This window comes from Epinephelus lanceolatus, chromosome 7 (genome assembly GCF_041903045.1).
Source record: "Epinephelus lanceolatus isolate andai-2023 chromosome 7, ASM4190304v1, whole genome shotgun sequence".
NCBI lineage: Eukaryota > Metazoa > Chordata > Actinopteri > Perciformes > Serranidae > Epinephelus > Epinephelus lanceolatus.
The window spans coordinates 38,312,792-38,332,378 of NC_135740.1; positions in this window are offsets into that span (position 1 = coordinate 38,312,792).

A 19,587-nucleotide genomic window follows, 5' to 3' on the forward strand; every position below is an offset into this window, starting at 1 on the left:
CACTTGCAATATGTCAAATAAACACATACCAACCAGGAAGAGACTTAAAATGACCACAAAGAGATGCAAAGAACCTGCAAAAAAAAAGAAACAAAATCACCTCAATGACATTAAAAAAATGTCATTGACCCAATAATATTTCAAAAAGACCCAAACAACTTCTAAAAGACACACGACATCTATTGCACGTCTGTCCGTCCTGGAAGATGGATCCCTCCTCAGTTGCTCTTACTGAGGTTTCTACCATTTTTTTTCCCCATTAAAGGTTTTTTGGGGAGTTTTTCCTTATCAGCTGTGAGGGTCCATGGACAGAGGGATGTCGTGGGCTTTATAAATAAAACTGAATTGAATTGAAAATAACCAACAGACACAAGAGTACCTCAAAAAGACACATAATTACCTCAATGAGACACAAAATGACTTCAGTAAGACACAAAGTAGGCCTACATCTAAGACACAAACGTACCTCAATAAGACAGAAAAGTACCTCAAAAAGACACATTATCACTTCAATAAGATGCTAAATGCCCCTAAAGACACAAAAGTACCCCAATAAGACTCAAAATGACTACAAATATACACAAACAACCACAAAAAAGACACAAAATCACCTCAATAAGACACATACAACTGCAAAAAGACACAAAACAGCCACAAGGAGACACAACATCCCCAAACGTGACATAATACCTTCAAAGAGATGTAAAACCTCCAACGAAGTCTGTGTGTTTGCTCCTTTGTAGGGAGGTGGTGAGGCCCTTCACATATCTGTGCCCAGGTGTCTCATAATCTGCCCATCCAAGTAAAGCTTTCAATTTGCGCCTCATTCTTTTGTACTGTAATTGCTGAGATTTACTCATATTTTTAACAATGTAAAGGAAGATTAATATACTATGAATAAAATGTGATGGAAAAAAATGTCCATTTATACCATTAGATTAGATTTGTATCATTAGATAGGGGAAAAATCAAAATGACAAAGAGTCACCCCTGGCAACCAAAGTGAGCGGGACTAAATGATGAAGTAGCTAATGAATAGTATGGAGCAGTACGGTGAAACTTCTGCCTTCACACCACTAGAGTGCGCTGTTTTACTGTGGATAATGACCAACACTAGAACAAGTTCAGTGTCATAGAGACTGTACTTCATACAGTGTGCTCAGTGTTGAGAATATGTTCTTCATACTGTAAACAGCATGTATTAATTTGTCTGTAATCAGTCTAAACATGCTCAAAAATAATCATGACTTGTCTTCACTTCACTTAAAAACAGTGAGTAAGCTTATTGTACACCCGACATCTTAATCAGAACTGATAACATCATCATTAGCTGGTGCCAAAATGCCTCCATTACGGTTTATTCCTGAGTGTGTCTGCAGATGGGGAAATGTTGGCGCTCGCACAGTTTGACATTCTGACTGTGGCTTTGTTATGGTAGTAGACACCATATCACAGCTCCCACTCCTCATGAATAATGCAGGCTAGATGGTCCTGGTTGCCTCTATCACAGAGCCGAGGGCCCCAATTTGTCACACTCTCCAAAAATGATACACACTCCGACCATGAGAAATGGGGAGCTGCCCTCTCACACACATACACACATACACACACACACACACACACACACACACACTCGCACACAAACTTTCAGCCTGGTAAATAAAAGGTAGAAATCTCTGTTTCACTGAGTCCTGCTGCATTCCTGCTGCTATTCTCTGCTGTCCACATGCACAGATGGACAAACAGGAGGATTTGGGAGATGAGAGTGTATTTGGATTGAAGATGGAGGAATTTTGAGCCAATATTCAGCAGTTTTTTTGTCAATGTGTCCATGTCAGGGATGTCAGAACAGCCACAGGGATGATGTTACTGCCCCTAGCATTTTATTCAGTTGGGTATCTTTACAGAGGAAGAGGAGAAACCTCTGCAGCAGTGTTTAGCTCACTATAAGAGTTTGTAAAAACTGTTTGATCTGGTTTGCTGTTTTACCAAGGCTCCCATTTTTTGCAGATTCATTGCGTCATTGTCTCCTGTGTTTAAGATTCACTCCAAGAAAATGAACAAATGTTGCTGAAGTGTGTCTTTTGTCTCTTCCTAGGGGAGCAACGGAAACTAAATGTGCTGACTTTTGAATAGTTCAAGCATAGGCATACATTTTTGGGGGGGGGAGCAGGGGACACGAATTCCTTAATGACATGATATGACAAGATATTAAGAGTGCTTCCACAACTGCCCTGTTTGGCTTGGTTTAATCGAGCTCAAGTTTGTTTGCCCCCTCAGTGCGGTTCATTTGGGCAGGTGTGAACACAGCAATCACACTCAGGTGTGCACCAAAACAACCGGACCGAGACCTTCTTGAAGAGTTGGTCTCAGTCCGGTTACAAACAAACTCTGGTGCGGTTCGTTTGTGGTGAGAACGTGTTCCGACCTGGATCTGAACCAACTGCAGTCACATGACACATTGTTTGGGTTAAACATGAGCATGTTACAGTCCTGGAGGATTATTAATGTGCACCTCCTCCTGTACTGCCTTAATATGCACATTCAGCACATCCAATGCATCAAAACATTGTTTTCTAGTTGGAGCCGCGCCTCGTTTTCAAACTGTATGGTTTGACTAAAATGAACAATGACAGCAATATAGTCCACGATGAGCAGCACTAAAATCAACCTGCGTAGTTGTCCCTCCATTGTGACATTAGAAAGTGTCACATTTATCTTGCAAGTGTACTCTTCTTCAACGTTTGCTTTACTTCCTGGATTTTTCCCACATGGAAATTCTGACCAACCAAGAGCAGCTTTCTCACACAAGGCATTTGATCTGGTCCGCTTGTAAATGCTGCCGTGAGAACACGAACCAACTCTAGGCAATTATACAACTTTGGAACAGAATAAGTCCCTGATTCAGACCAAAGGAGACGACTCTAGGTCTGAAACCTCCTTAACTGTTTGACACTCAAACGCCCTAAACCCCCATTTTTGTCCCACCCCCCAATGTTGAAACAAAACCTACACCCTTGAGACAAGTGTTGCTAAGGTGTGTCTTTCGGTCTCTACCTAGAGAGGGAAAGGAGACTAAGTGAGACTAAGTGCTCTGACTTGACAGTTGGTATTATGTCTGCCCCCCCAAAAAAATTTGCCATGTCCTTGGCATATGTGTAGATTTTGGGGGGTCACAGTGGACACAACGCCCTCAATATTTAGAATATGTGCATTCCCCACCCAAAAGAAACATGACAGTAGTAGAGAACTTTAATTTTGACAAAATCAAAGACACTTACACTACAAACCGATGCAGAAAACGCACACATTGGTGCATAAATATTAACCAGAATGCAAAAATTAAGTGTTTGACACTCAAAATTTCCTGCCGGTGGAGCCCTAAACCCCCATTTCATATGTGTACCACCAACCACCACCCCCCAGTGTTGAAACAAAACCTACACCCTTGAGTCAAGTGTTGGTTAGGTGTGTTTTGACTCTACCTACAGAGGGAAAGGAGACTAAATGCGCTGACTTGACAAATTTAAAAACATTTACACTATAGATTTTTTATTTCTAATTATATATACTTTATTAATCCCCAGGGGGAAATTCATTTCACTCAATTGTCATATACATGTACTCACAAGCCCGAAATACACACACATGCACAGCAGGACCTGTACATGCACTAAATGGAGAGATGTCAGAGAAAGGAAATTGATGTAAATGTACAAAGTGGTGCACAAAAATTCACCAGAATGCAGGACATGAAAGGAAGTGTTTAAAACTTATATTTCTGGCATGCCCTTGGCATAGGCGTAGATTTCAGGGGTCACAGTGGACACATTGCCCTCAATTTTTACAACATGTGCGGTTGTCCCCTCCCAATAGAAACATGAAAGTAGCGAAGAACTTTAATTTTGTCAGAATTCAAGACATTTACAGTGCCCTCCAAAAGTATTGGAACAGTCAGTCCAATTCGTTAACTTTTGTTGTAGACTGAAAACATTTGGGTTTGACATCAAAAGATGAATATGAGACAAGAGATCAACATTTCAGCTTTTATTTCCAGGTATTTACATCTGGATCTGATACACAACTTAGAAGATAGCATTATTTGTAATGGAACACAAAATTTTTAGGTGAGCAAAAGTATTGGAACATATAAACTTAAAATAGATTAAAGTGAATGAGACTTAATATTTAGTTGCAAATCCTTTGCTTTCAACAACTGCATCAAGCCTGTGACCCACTGACATCACCAAACTTTTGCATTCTTCTTTTGTGATGCTTTTCCAGGCTTTCACCGCAGCCTCTTTCAGTTGTTGTTTGTTTTGGGGGGGTTACTCCCTTCAGTCTCCTCTTCAGCAGGTAAAATGCATGCTCTATTGGGTTTAAGTCTGGAGACTGACTTGGCCAGTCTAAAACCTTCCACTTCTTGCACCTGATGAACTCCTTTGTTGTTTTGGCAGTGTGTTTTGGGTCGTTATCTTGCTGCATGATGAAGGATCTCCCAATCAGTTTGGTTGCATCTTTCTTTAAATTAGCAGACAAAATGTTTCTGTAGACTTCTGAGTTCATTTTGCTGCTGCCATCATGTGTTACATCATCAATGAAGATGAAAGAGTCCGTCCCAGAAGAAGCCATGCAAGCCCAAGCCATGACATTCCCTCCACCGTGTTTCACAGATGAGCTTGTATGTTTGGGATCATGAGCAGATCCTTTCTTTCTCCAAACTTTCGCCTTTCCATCACTTTGGAAAAAATTAATCTTTGTCTCATCAGTCCATAAAACTTTTTCCCAGAATTTTTGAGGCTCATCTCTGTACCTTTTGGCAAATTCCAGCCTCCTATTCCTATTCTTCTTGCTAATGAGTGGTTTGCATCTTCTGGTGTAGCCTCTGTACCTTTGTTCATGAAGTCTTCTGCGAACAGTAGATTGTGATACCTTCACTCCTGCCCTCTGGAAGTTGTTGCTGATGTCACTAACAGTTGTTTTAGGGTCTTTCTTTACAGCTCTCACAATGTTTCTGTCATCAACTGCTGATGTTTTCCTTGGTCTACCTGTTCAACGTCTGTTGCTTAGTACACCAGTGGTTTCTTTCTTCTTCAGGACATTCCAAATGGTTGTACTGGCTATGGCCAATGTTTGTGCAATGGCTCTGATTGATTGTCCATCTTCTCTCAGATTCACAATTGCTTCTTTTTCACCCATAGACAGCTCTCTGGTTTTCATGTTGGTTCCACCTCTAAATGCAGTCTGCACAGGCAAAACCTATCGTACCCAATCTGAAACTGAGCTCAGACATTCAGTGCTATTTATTGTTTGAATAATCAATGTAATTGGGAGACACCTGGGCAACAAAACACACCTGTCAGTCACATGTTCCAATACTTTTGCTGTCATGAAAAATGGGTGGGTTCAAACAAAAGGTGCTATCTTCTAAGTTGTGTATCAGATCCAGATGTAAATACCTGGAAATAAAAGCTGAAACGTTGATCTCTTGTCCCATATTCATCTTTTGATGTCAAACCCAAATATTGTCAGTCTACAACAAAAATAAAGGAATTGGCCTCACTGTTCCAATACTTTTGGAGGGCACTGTACATCATAAATTGATGCAGAAAATACTAAAACTGGTGCTTCACTAGTTCAGTAGAATGCAGGGAATGCACAAAATGTTTTGGCAGAGGACCCCAAACCCCCTGTTTCATACGTGCCCCCCTAAAGCTGATACAAAACCTATGCCCCTGAGGTAAAGGACAGTTTAAGGGTTAAAACCAGAATCAGTATTTGCCAAACACATTCTCATACACCACCACATAAACCACTCACTTGGTCTGAGTTTCCTTTTTTCACTCAGACTCAGGACTTGATTATAATGGCCTGCGCAGCGTTGATTTCTCATTATTCACAAGTTGTCAACACTGCGAGAAAAAAGTGACATTAAAATGGCTTTATATTTTTTTTTTCTAATTTCCCTTCCAAACAAATGGAGGTACAGCCCTAACGCTGACAAATCATGTTTTCATTGAGATAAAGTATCTGAAGAAAAAAAATACCCTCACTGCAGTCGCCTGCATTAGAAAGATAACTGTGACTGACACAAGGATGGATGTGGAACCAAAACAACAAAAAACTACCCCAAGCACAGCCGCTGCATGAAATTAGAGAGGAAACACTGCTGTAATCTGTGTCCGACAGTAAAAACCACCCCCGATTACAGTTGGAGGCGATGTGTTTACTGCTCACTTGGCTCTGGAGCTGTGCTGCGCCCTCAGAGGCACCAGGGGGCACTCTTCACTATGAAATGCCGCCAGATGGACCTGTCCACTCTTTCCCTGGGCAATGGGTCTTATCAAGGGGTAGCAGGCAGCCAGTGGTCCTCTGTAGATAGCCGGCTGGTTATGTGTGTGAAGCCCGGGCCCGGAGTTGTCGACCGTGTTCAATCGAGGCAGCCGTGGGTCATATTATGGGACTGTCTGGATTCCTTTCATGGTAAAATTGGATGAAGGCAGCAGCACTAGAGCTGAGGGGAGTGGAGATGTCACAGCGTTCACCGGCCTGTGTCTGGACTCCACGGGGCTGCACAGGGCCTGAGCAGACAATTCAGTTAAAAGCTGTCAGAGTCAAAGAATTGAGAAAAAGAAGGATTAATAAAAAGCTGTACGCTCCTCTGGCCAGGTGCTTTCCTGTGCAATTTGCTGTGGTAACATCCAGTGAAGGTTGTGGGGGGGCTGAGAGAGCAGTTTAGCACAAATTTCTGTTGTGATTGAGAAAAATGTTCCACATTCAACATGGTTCATAAAGAGGCCGAAGCTGTTTCAGAGAGCCGTCAGTGTATCAACATCAGCATGATGTTCTTTAATTACAGCAGGTGCTCACCCTGGATTGTTCTGTTTTATGATTCTCTCGGATATTTTATATCTAATTGGAAACAGTCTCCATTATACCACAGCTATGTTTGAAATATGTCTGCTGTCAATACCGAGAATATCATGAAACATTTTTCCTCTATTGGATAAAAGCCCATTTCTCCACACAATAAAGATTTCCTTCCTCTGTGCTTTCAGCTTTTCAAACACTCCCACCCTCCAATAACACATTTCCAAGAGGCAATCGCCACTGTAACAAAAAAACAACCTACATCAATACATTCTGATATCTTATGACACTTTAAAAAAAAAATCAATACTACAAATCAGCACAACACCTACAGTATTTGTTAGATAAGCGTCTCTAAAGTGTTGGGATGTGTTATTATATGTGAGAGAGGGACGGCTTTCTTCTGTTCTGCTCTCTGTGCTGCTGTTCCCCCAACTCTGCATGCCGCTGCTGCTCCGGCTCTCTCGACTCCCAAACTGTGGTAGATTAGCAGATAGTGAGGTCTGCCTCTGACGGAGCACCTGCAAATGTGCAGAGATAAGAAGAGGGAGCCTCCCTATAAACAGGGAACAAAAGCCGCCGTGCAGCTACATCACTCTCAGGACTCTCAGTCTTTTCTGCAAAGTCTCTCTTTTTCCTGCCTCTATAATAAACCTATATGATAATGTCAGTGTTTATAGCCCACTCGCAATTTAGATGTGTGGTCTGTCTATCCATCCTGCAGCAGGGGCCCTCCCACTGCTCCCAGTGTCTCTCTCACACACTAGTCCCCTAAATAAATCCGTGCCTTCCTGCTCCCTGTTGCCTCTGAGAAGTGACTCGCTCGAACCTGTCATCTCACACAGTAATGACTCTCTTGTCATTCATGGTGCTCGCAGAAGAAATCACAGAGCGGGAAAACATCCTCTCAGCATCTGCTGTGGAGGAGAATAAAGGTCTGGAATTACTACGGAGAAGGATCAGAGCCGAGCATTCAGTGTTCACATAGTGGGTCTATATATATAGCACAGATTCAGGCAGAGACGTTACAGGAATTAGAGATGAATTTAAAGTAACAGCTTGGCATTTGTAGAAATACATGAGAAAATTAATACTAATCTCATATCTGTTTTGTTAATATGACACTACCACCAAGACATTGTTAGCTTGGGTTAGCACCAATATCCTCCTGAGACCTTGTGTCCTCATATGAGGACATCACATTTTGGGTTTACTTGACCTTATACTTCATTCTACTTAACTTAGACCTGTTGTCCTTATTCGTGGACATTTTTTGTGCCATCTAGTGGTAGTAAGAGCACATTACACTAATCCATGTAAAAACAAGATGGCAGCCATCTCTGCCAAGTCAGTCTGCAGCTGATCCCGACACAAAGGTGGACAAGGTCCAAAACTTGATCACATTTAATGGTTGAAACTCATTTATTTATTATTAATAATGTTTGTAGTTTGATGTGGCAACAAATTTGACCAATTTTAGCAACAGCAACAAAATAAGACGGTGTTAATTAAGAAGTACTTGTTTGAAGACATTGGGACTTTATTATCATCTCATTTGAGGACACTGGGACTTAACTGTTGTCTGGTTTGAGGACACTGGGACTGAATTATAATCTCGTGTGAGGACATTGGGACTTTATTTTCATCTCGTTTGAGGACATTGGGACTTTATTATCGTCTCGTTTGAGGACATTGGGACTTTATTATCATCTTGTGTGAGGACATTGGGACTTTATTTTCATCTCGTGTGAGGACATTGGGACTTCATTATTGTCTCGTTTGAGGACATTGGGACTTCATTATCATCTCGTGTGAGGACATTGGGACTTCATTATTGTCTCGTTTGAGGACATTGGGACTTCATTATAATCTCGTGTGAGGACATTGGGACTTCATTATTGTCTCGTTTGAGGACATTGGGACTTCATTATCATCTCGTGTGAGGACATTGGGACTTCATTATTGTCTCATTTGAGGACATTGGGACTTCATTATAATCTCGTGTGAGGACATTGGGACTTCATTATTGTCTCGTGTGAGGACATTGGGACTTTATTATCGTCTCGTTTGAGGACATTGGGACTTTATTTTCATCTTGTGTGAGGACATTGGGACTTCATTATCATCTCGTGTGAGGACATTGGGACTTCATTATTGTCTCGTTTGAGGACATTGGGACTTCATTATCGTCTCGTGTGAGGACATTGGGACTTCATTATTGTCTCGTTTGAGGACATTGGGACTTCATTATAATCTCGTGTGAGGACATTGGGACTTCATTATTGTCTCGTTTGAGGACATTGGGACTTCATTATCGTCTCGTGTGAGGACATTGGGACTTCATTATTGTCTCGTGTGAAGACATTGAGACTTCATTATTGTCTCGTTTGAGGACATTGGGACTTTATTATCGTCTCGTGTGAGGACATTGGGACTTTATTTTCATCTTGTGTGAGGACATTGGGACTTCATTATTGTCTCGTTTGAGGACATTGGGACTTCATTATTGTCTCGTGTGAGGACATTGGGACTTCATTATTGTCTCGTTTGAGGACATTGGGACTTCATTATAATCTCGTGTGAGGACATTGGGACTTTATTTTCATCTCGTGTGAGGACATTGGGACTTCATTATTGTCTCGTTTGAGGACATTGGGACTTTATTATCGTCTCGTTTGAGGACATTGGGACTTTATTTTCATCTTGTGTGAGGACATTGGGACTTCATTATTGTCTCGTTTGAGGACATTGGGACTTTATTATCGTCTCGTGTGAGGACATTGGGACTTCATTATTGTCTCGTTTGAGGACATTGGGACTTCATTATAATCTCGTGTGAGGACATTGGGACTTCATTATTGTCTCGTTTGAGGACATTGGGACTTTATTTTCATCTCGTGTGAGGACATTGGGACTTCATTATTGTCTCGTTTGAGGACATTGGGACTTTATTATTGTCTCGTTTGAGGACATTGGGACTTTATTTTCATCTTGTGTGAGGACATTGGGACTTCATTATAATCTCGTGTGAGGACATTGGGACTTCATTATAATCTCGTTTGAGGACATTGGGACTTCATTATCGTCTCGTGTGAGGACATTGGGACTTCATTATAATCTCGTGTGAGGACACTGGGACTTCATTATCGTCTTGTTTGAGGACATTGGGACTTCATTATCGTCTTGTTTGAGGACATTGGGACTTCATTATCGTCTCGTGTGAAGACATTGGGACTTCATTATAATCTCGTTTGAGGACATTGGGACTTCATTATCGTCTCGTTTGAGGACATTGGGACTTCATTATCATCTCGTTTGAGGACACTGGGATTTCATTATAATCTTGTGTGAGGACATTGGGACTTCATTATCGTCTCGTTTGAGGACATTGGGACTTCATTATCATCTCGTTTGAGGACACTGGGATTTCATTATAATCTTGTGTGAGGACATTGGGACTTCATTATAATCTCGTTTGAGGACATTGGGACTTCATTATCGTCTCGTGTGAGGACATTGGGACTTCATTATCGTCTCGTGTGAGGACATTGGGACTTCATTATCGTCTCGTTTGAGGACACTGGGACTTAATTATCATTGACAATGCTTATGTGGTTACGTTTAGCCACACACACACGTGGTTGGGTTTAGAATAAAGAACAGGGTTTTGCTTTGTAATCTTATGGGAAGTGAACATCAGCCTCCCGTGTGAAGGTCAGTGGTTGTTGGACACATCCACCGTCCCTCCCACCTGCCGTAATGGGACATACGCTGCCTTAACTTTCGTTGTTGTCCTGCCACATTTGCTGCTGGGCACCATAAAACAATAACAGCAACCGGCCGTGTATCATGCCGACGTAAAAGGACAGCTTTTTTCATCTTTGTCTGACGGCAGAAGTCACTTACCAAATGCCGGATTTCGACGACTACGGAGTGAGACCGGGTTGCTGGGGAATGTTCTGAGTGTATTGGTACAATTTCTGTTTCAGAACTCAGACCACTAAAATAAAATAAAGCTCACCTGGGTATAAAAAAGAAGACAAACATTTAGTGGATCCACAAAATAAGTCTTCCATTCATTGTCTATGAAACAGGTACAGACTTTATACCCTTTGACATCACAAGTTTGAGACTAACTTTACCGGTTTTGAGAGAGAGTAGTTCATTTTCACAAATACTGATTGAACTTTACAGGCCATGGACATAACATACTGGAGTTCTTGACAGGTTGGTGCTCCCCTTTAAAGCTCATTAACATGCCAAAGATGGAAGAACGATTCCCCAATTCAGTAAATGGAACCATCTGAGGAGCACGTGAAGGCAGCATTTATGCTAAGCTATGCTAAATGGCTGCTGGAGGTAGCTTCAAATTTATTGCACAGACATGAGAGTAGTATCAATCTTGTCATCTGATCGTTAGCAAAAAGCGAATAAAAACAGAATGTTGTCTTAACAGATTGAATATGAGAATATCTTTTGAAGGTGAAATCAGAACTGAACTGCATGTTGTAACGTTAGATTAATTTGAGTGGAGCCACCATCACAATATGCAGTTCAATCATGAGCTATTTATGTACTGTACAGTCACTAATATATTCCATATCTACACAAACACTTTACATTTGGTCCCAAAATTAAATGCTGGAAACATACATTTTAGTGTAATGGAAAATGTGTAGGAAGCATGAAACTCAATAAGTGACTCATTCTCTTGTGTGTTTTCTCATACTGTGTTCTGCTCCTTTTCATCGACCCTGAAGGATCCCATTTGATCGCTATCCAAGCTGTAAATATAGCTGAGAGCCATGCTTTGAGATGCTTTGAATTCAAATGGTTCTTTTAAGGGAACAGCCACCCATGGATTCACTTACAAACCTGACTTACAATAAGCTAGTTGGCATGCAGAGGGAAGAGGCTGGCCCTTCATTTCAATGGCCTGCAATGGCTGAGTGTGTTAGCATGTGATTAAAAGGTCTCAGCCAGTGACTGAGAGGTTATATTTTAAAACACAAAAAAATGGTCCAAGGAGTCTATTATAAAGTAATGCCCTGTGATTTACTGCTGGGCACAGTCTACTGAGTTATAATGTTCTATATGTTTTAGTATGGTTTAAAATATATGAATATGACAATGGCACCCAGGGATCATCGGAGAAAATGTCAGAAGTAACACTGCTAATGTCATAATATCCAAATTCTCCATGGGGATCATTAAAGTCCCATTAATCTTCTACCAGAATGTGACTGCAGTGTAAGCAAAGATGTTTAATTTATTAATAACTTCAGTGATAATCCACAGTGACATTTACACCAGCCACCCATTTTGAAGGGGGGGAAGTGAAAAGCATAATTTGCCAGTTTTTGTGTTGGATTCTGCTGTGTGATATTTCTCTGAAGTGTTACGATCGCAGCAAGCTGCCATTGTCCATGTTTTCTATGTGATGAAATATCCATTCAGTTTGACCTTGGTGTGATGTCAGACTGAGAACAAATATATCAAACATAATTTGCTGTGAATCAGATTCATTTATGGCGAAATATGGTCTTGTTGACTGAGCGACTGTTGCCAACAAAAGTGATGGGGGTTTTTTTGTACAGATTAAATTAGATCTGAGATCTGTGGCGCTGCTGTAGGCGGATTTTGTTATATTTGAACAAGTCAGTAAGTATATTGTTGTATTTGGTCTAATTTAAGGGTCAAACATAGACCTTTTCGTGGGCCCCCCCTCAGCCTTGGGCCGGGGTCATCTGTTTTGGCCAAAAATGCTAATAATTATATTTTATAAAATGTTAAACTGTTCCTTTATTTACCCGTGAAAAGTAGGAACACAGTACCTGGTGAGCATCATTAATGTAAAACAACAACTAGATACTGGACCCCAAGATGGCGCCTATGCAAACCAATGAAACTGCTCGCCCGGTGCATACACCAGAAACATTTCTAGCCTCTGGGGTATGTGGCCCACTGAATATGTGTGATAGTGTTTCTCCCACTGACTCCACCCATGAGTTCCCACTCAGCTTACAGACTTTACATTGTGATGATGTCACAGATCTTTGAATAGCTTGTTATGGCTTGAGAAAGGTTCTGCAGATATTGACAGTGAAGATTCTCAGTCACGCAGGTCATGGTAATCATAAGTGCTATATCGTAGGCAACTGGACTTGCTTGCGTTTCTTGAAGACGTTTTGCCTCTCATCCAAGAAGCTTCTTCATGGATCAAAAATTCTTAAAACAAATCAACAATAATAAATGAATAATAAAAAAGGACTACACAGATAATGGTCCAACGGGGATATCTGGGTGCTTGTCCAACCCGGTCTCAGTCCAAAATTGTTGAAATCTGTCCTTCAGTATTGGTATGCTATGCAGCCAGTCGCCGTGATAGTTAAACAGCGCTCGGCCGCATCAGGAGAAATGCGGTGGGACAAGAACAAAAGTTAAGGCAGCAAAAGTCCGAGTAGGGCAGGTGGAGGGGTGGTGGATGGGTCCAACAAATACCAACTTTCACCCCGGAGAGCTGTGTTCGTGTCCTGCAACATTCTAGAGCCAGACTCTGTTCTTTTTCCTATACCTAACCACGCGCTTTTGTTGTTGAAGGAAAAATAATGTAGATTTGCCTTGTTGTACTGACATGGTGTGTTTATTTTGAAAGGGACTGTATGTAAACTCTAAATTTCCCGTGAAAATGGAAGTGTATTTTGAATGGAGACACTGCATGTAAAAGGCAGAACCTGACACGGTGTTGACAACCAACGCACCCAGGGTACCGTTCACATTGTATCTGGACGTGGAAAGTCCATGACCAAACATCAATATGTGATGAGGCTGGAGTGAGAATGTGTCGGCTTGTCACAAATCTGACAAAATGGTGGACATAAGGACATCAGTTTAACTCCTACTGAACTCTGCCAGTAGGCGTTGCTATAGCAACAGAAGCTGAAATCAACTGCTGGTGGCCCGAATAATTTACATCATCTCGTTATGTTTCATTACACCTCCCAAAAGTTGGTTGTTGTTATTGTGTTTTTGTTCTTGTGCATGAGTTGTACATTACTGTTTAAAGCACAGGGCTCCACACCTACTTTATAATCCTTTTGTAGATATATATTTAATAATCAAGCCATTTATAATCAATATGAGTTAGTTGTTCTCCAAACCTGATTGGTGGCAGCATCCCTAATAGATGCCACAACTTATGAAATCCAGAATTCAGTGTTCCTCCCCCGGGCTGAGACACTGTATTATCCAGCGGCTGTGACAGTCATCAAAACAATGAGCTGACATTCACCTCCCTTCTGAACCACTAATTGGCAATTAGGCCTAACTGGGTTTGAAGGGCCACAGACACTCTCCCCTCACATCACGTCCGACCTCTGATAGGTCGGCTCACCTCCACACTGTCATGCTGCTCTGGCAAGTGGCCCACATAAGGGGGGGTCACTCACACTGGTCAGTATTTGGAACACGAGTCATTTGGGGATAAGTGGGGAAAGCTGTCAAAGCTTTGGTGCGTTTATGTGTCTCTGTTGCTCTGCGGCTAAATTTTGATCATCAGTTGATTATTTAAGTTGTTGTCAAGTGAAAATGGGAAGTATTTGCTGCTTTTCTTTGTTTTATATCACTGTAAATTGAATATCTTTGAGGTTTTAATACTGGTCAAACAAAACAAGCAATTTCTATCATTACTTTGGGCTTTTGGAAATTATGATGTCCATTATTTCCCCACAATGGGCAGCGCTGACAGTTTAAAACATTACATTACTGCATTAACATATTTTAATAATTTGATTATGAATCATAAGCAAAACACAAATTAACAAACTGAATTATTACATTAAACATTATTACCACAGCTCTTGAAGTGTGGCTATAATTTGTAATAGTTTGTAATAATGCAATCATACAGCAACCTATCACAATAATTAATTGGCTGTAGAAGGTTGTCTCGTTATTGTTCAATTATTATTAGTACATTCAAAGTCACTTGTTTAAAATAGATAATGCTGCAGGCATTAGATGATGTGTGTTTGATGGAGGCGTACTGCGGTATAGTTTTTCATGGGTGAATTCAGTGAGAACGCAGATCTAAAAATGTTGGAGCCTCTGCACATGAGCACATAGATCAGGATGAACAAAAGGTAAACTCACAGGTCAGAACATCAGAGGGCTCTTTCATGTCCGTCAGAGCTTAGAAAGAGAGTTTGGTCTGCACAGAGGGACATTACTGAGGCCTGGCTGTCACTGCTTCTTAGTACAACCGACCATGTTAATCTGAGGCTCTTTCTGCACAACATAAAGCTGGCATTAGTTCTGCTACTATTTCTGTTTCTCTCCATGGACACCAAAAACCATTGCAGCCAGGTTTAATTACAGGCTTATTATCTGAGTGGTCCTTTGAGGTGGAAAAGTAGTGGGCTGGGGACAAATAGATGTAGCAGCTAATGAGTAAAAATTATGAATGACTTCACGCAAAATAGATTTAACCCATAGATTATTTGATCGTTTAAAACCCGTATGACCCACTTTTAAAGATATCCAGCAATGCTGTTGGAGAAAATTATCTACAGCATGAATATATATATTTAAAGTGGTGTGATCCCTCTGTTTAATTCGCAGATGCTATAAAACATGCACTGCACGGTGAATATAGCAGATCGACTCTGTGTCAATGACCATAACAGAACAAGTCCAGGTTAAAGCTTGATGTCTGCAAAGCCGATTTAATCTCTAATGTCATTTAAAAGGCTTTGCATAATCAATATTCAACATGTAATCATGCAAGAGCGAGGTGGAGCTGAAACTGCCTCCGAACCAAATTCTCATTATGCACCAATTTTATACTTCAAAAGCTTCTCCTACAGATGGTCAATAATTCATCATTAACAGCGAGCGGTGACAGAGCACATCTGAATTTCATACACTCATCAAATTTATATAATGCACATAAATTTAAAAAAAGTGCCGACTCATTGCACAATAGACAGAGTTAAAGTTTGCTTAAAAGGTCAGGGCTGCAGCTGGTTTGTTATGCACAGTGAGTGTTTTATACCAATATACATCTGTAGAGCTGCGTGTATAGTCGACACATCCTGGCAATCTGAGCAGTCAACACAACCTGTGCATCAGCATGTGTGTCTCTGTTCCTCTACTGTAATCAGATTTTATTCCCGCATTTCTGTTGAGACATATTCCTGCAAAATCCTGTTAGACTTGTCAGACTCTGATGCTTATGGACATGTGGACTGACAATTAAGAACACCATTCAACATCTCTTTTTATAATTTGACTGACATTCTCAATCCTCTCTTTGCAGCATGTACCCGCAGCCTCTGTTGTGTACTGTTGTGTGCTTGGGAGGCAGCACCACAGCGGGGGAGGCAGGCAGGATAAACAAACTGGTGTAAAAAAGCTCTGGACAGCCTGGAGGCAGCAGCAGAGGGGAGGATGAGGACTAAACTGAACTCCATCTTAAGCAACATCTCCCACCCCCTCTGTGGTGGGCTGGAGAGCTACAGACCATCTCCAGCCTCTGCTTCAGCATCACAAGGTGCAAGATTGAGTGTTGTAACTAGTCTTGTGTAATAATGGCAAAGTCTGACTGTATGGTTGTTCAAAGGGCCACATGGAGCCTCAACGTGTGAGCAACGAGCTAAATCAACTAATCAATTCGCTGATCGATAGGAAATGAAACAGCAATGATTCTAGCACCTGATTAATGGTTATTTTAAAAGAATAGCTCAACGTTTGTTGATCATAAATCCAATTTCACAGACTGAGCCACTGTGCTATTCTCTTATCCTCGGAGAAAACCTGCCAAATTTGATTCTGGTTTGATGTTGATGCATTGGTTGTATCCTTTTATTGTCTTTGGTTTGGGGTCTTTTAATATTTTATTATAGTAAATCTTTTATTCTACCTTCTGGCTCCTATAATGACATTGCATGTTTTATTGCTTTGTGTACCTTTGTATGCTTTTATTTATTTATTTTCTTCCGTCTGTGAAGCACTTTGAGCTGCATTTTATGTAGGAAAGATGCTATATAAATATAGCAGAAGACAAACTGTTACAGTACAGGCTGTCTGGGGCAGCGGATGCTGTCTGTAGAAATGCTGGATTTTACCAGTGGTGGAGCAACTACTCAGATTTTTTATTTATGGTAAAAATAGCAAAACAACACTGTAAAAATACTCTTAAAGTCATGCATTCAAATTTTTACTTCAGTTTAACTACAAAAGTAGCCTATTAGCATCAAAATATGCTAAAAAAGTACAAGACAAAGGAATAGAAGCTCTGCTGGGTCTAATGTAGGATTTATACTTCTGCATTGAACGATGCCGTACCTCAGCGTAGGTTTTGTGTCGATGTAAAGCCTACGCTGTACCCTACGCCGTAGCCTGACATGCATCTCCCCAGAAATGTACAACCTGATCTCACAGAAATACGTGAAATGACCACGACCTATTAACACCGCATTCCGTGGTGGCAGCACGTAATGGGTTGAAATTACGTGCTGCCACCACGAAAACAATGCCAATGTAAAGTCAATTAGGGTCCTCGCCCGTGGTGGACACACGGATTCCCTGATTCAAACACGTCACGTCAACCTCGTTTTCCTCAATGATATCTTTAACATTCCTGTATACACACAAAAACGCGGAAGTGTTCTTGATATTAAAACGGCAAATACATTCCCCTGTTATAATTTCCCACCAATGATAATAATAATAATAATGATAATAACGTGATAGTTCGGCTGTTCTAGATATTTGTTATAGCCTATTCAATCACAAAAACGCCGTTTCTAGAGAACTTGCTAAAATATCTGAAATGAACCATCATGCCTACTTTTTCTTAACATATTTCATCTAGGTGCAGTGTCATTACTAGTTCAGCTTTACTAGACATTTGATATACTCGGTAGATGTATCTTTTTACGACCCTGTTTTACAACAAGCCGCAAAAAACCTACCGTCCCAAAAACGCCGTTTTTAGAATACTATCTAAAATAACTACGATTAGCCAATATCCTTGCTTTTTTTCTTAACATAGTCCATCTAGGTGCAGTGTAATAACTACTTCGGCTTTACTAAATATTAGATTTATTCAGTAGATCTAGCTTTTTACAACCCTGTTTTATATGCCGCAAACGAACCTACTGTCCCAAAAACGCCGTTTCTAGTGTATTAGCTAAAATATCGAAAATTAGCGGACATCTTTACTTTTTCTTACCATAGTTCATCTAGGTGGAGTGTAATAACTAGTTCGGCTTTACTTGATATTAGATATATTCAGTAGATATACCTTTTTACAACCCTATTTAGAGCCCTACTGTGCAAATCAGAAGAACTACAACTATGTTGCTGATATGTATCAAACTGCATGGCGCGGTCCCAGGGAATTGTAGTTTTTTAAAAATCTAAGTGTTTTTCCCAGATTTGGAAGTTGTAAATATTGAATTGAGAGTACACTGTGGACTTTAAGGGGATGGTAAACACATTTGTGAAATCAGATTTTAAATATCTAATTTCTAAATGGGTGAAAATTAATTTTATCCATATTTTATCCATATCTGACAGCACCCACAGTTGTTGACTACACTCACATGATAGCTGAGGTCAAGAGCTCTCTATAACAGTTGGTCCCATGTCTGTACCCCCTTTCGTTGCTGAGTTATAAGCCCTCAAACATGCACTGAGGTCAAGGTTCAAAGGTCAATGGCTGAAAGCAGGAGCCATGTAGAATCTTCATACTGACATATGTTACTCTCCAGGTTGAGACCTTTCCAATGATGTATTTGGTTTAGCTCTACGACAAAGTTTAGATTTTTTCATTTTTTGGACACAAGCCATGCCAGGTGTAGTTTCAGAGAGCACTTTGAAGGCCCAGTGTATAAAATGAGTTTTGTTTGTTTCTTTGCTTGTTTTTATCTTTTTTACTGTAGATAGTTACTAAAATGAGTCATCCCCAGACAATACAATACTACTAAAAAGTAAAACCAATAATAACAATAATGAAATAAGCAAAAATAATATTAAAATCATATTGAAATTTTAAAATCTATTTACAGAGTGGAATGGTAGCCTAATAGATAACTTAGATAATATTTATTATTGTTTAGACACTTTATTATTGCTTAGATACTATTTAGCCTATTATTGTATTTACTTTTAGCATGTTCTACTTTTGAGTAATTTCCGAGAAGTTATGATAAAAAAAATAAAAAAATACAGACTATAGGAGACAACCTCTTCAGTGTCTCACGTCAGTTAATTAACACGATTTGTCGGCTTTTTATAATGCCTTTTTTTTTTTTTGCTGCTGTCTCCAGTTGAGAGTGGTGATTTGCTAAATACATTCTACAATAATAATTAGATTAACATTTGGTCTATAATATTGTTGGCTATATTACGCATTTTAATTAAAAAACGGAAGAATAAAAGAAATAAACACCAAAATAATTACTTTTCTTTTATTGATAGTCCTCTCTGACACACACACACACACACACACACACACACACACACATTGAACACGCGATTGAATGAATGAATGAATGAATGAATGAACATTGGAAGTGGTTCAGCCGCAGTCCCGCCGGCTGGCTCACATTGAGATTACATTTGTTTTTTATTACTAACAAAATGTTTTATATTGACCGTATGAATGGTTTCATTTTCAAATAAATATTTGGAAACAAAAATATGCTTTGGTGT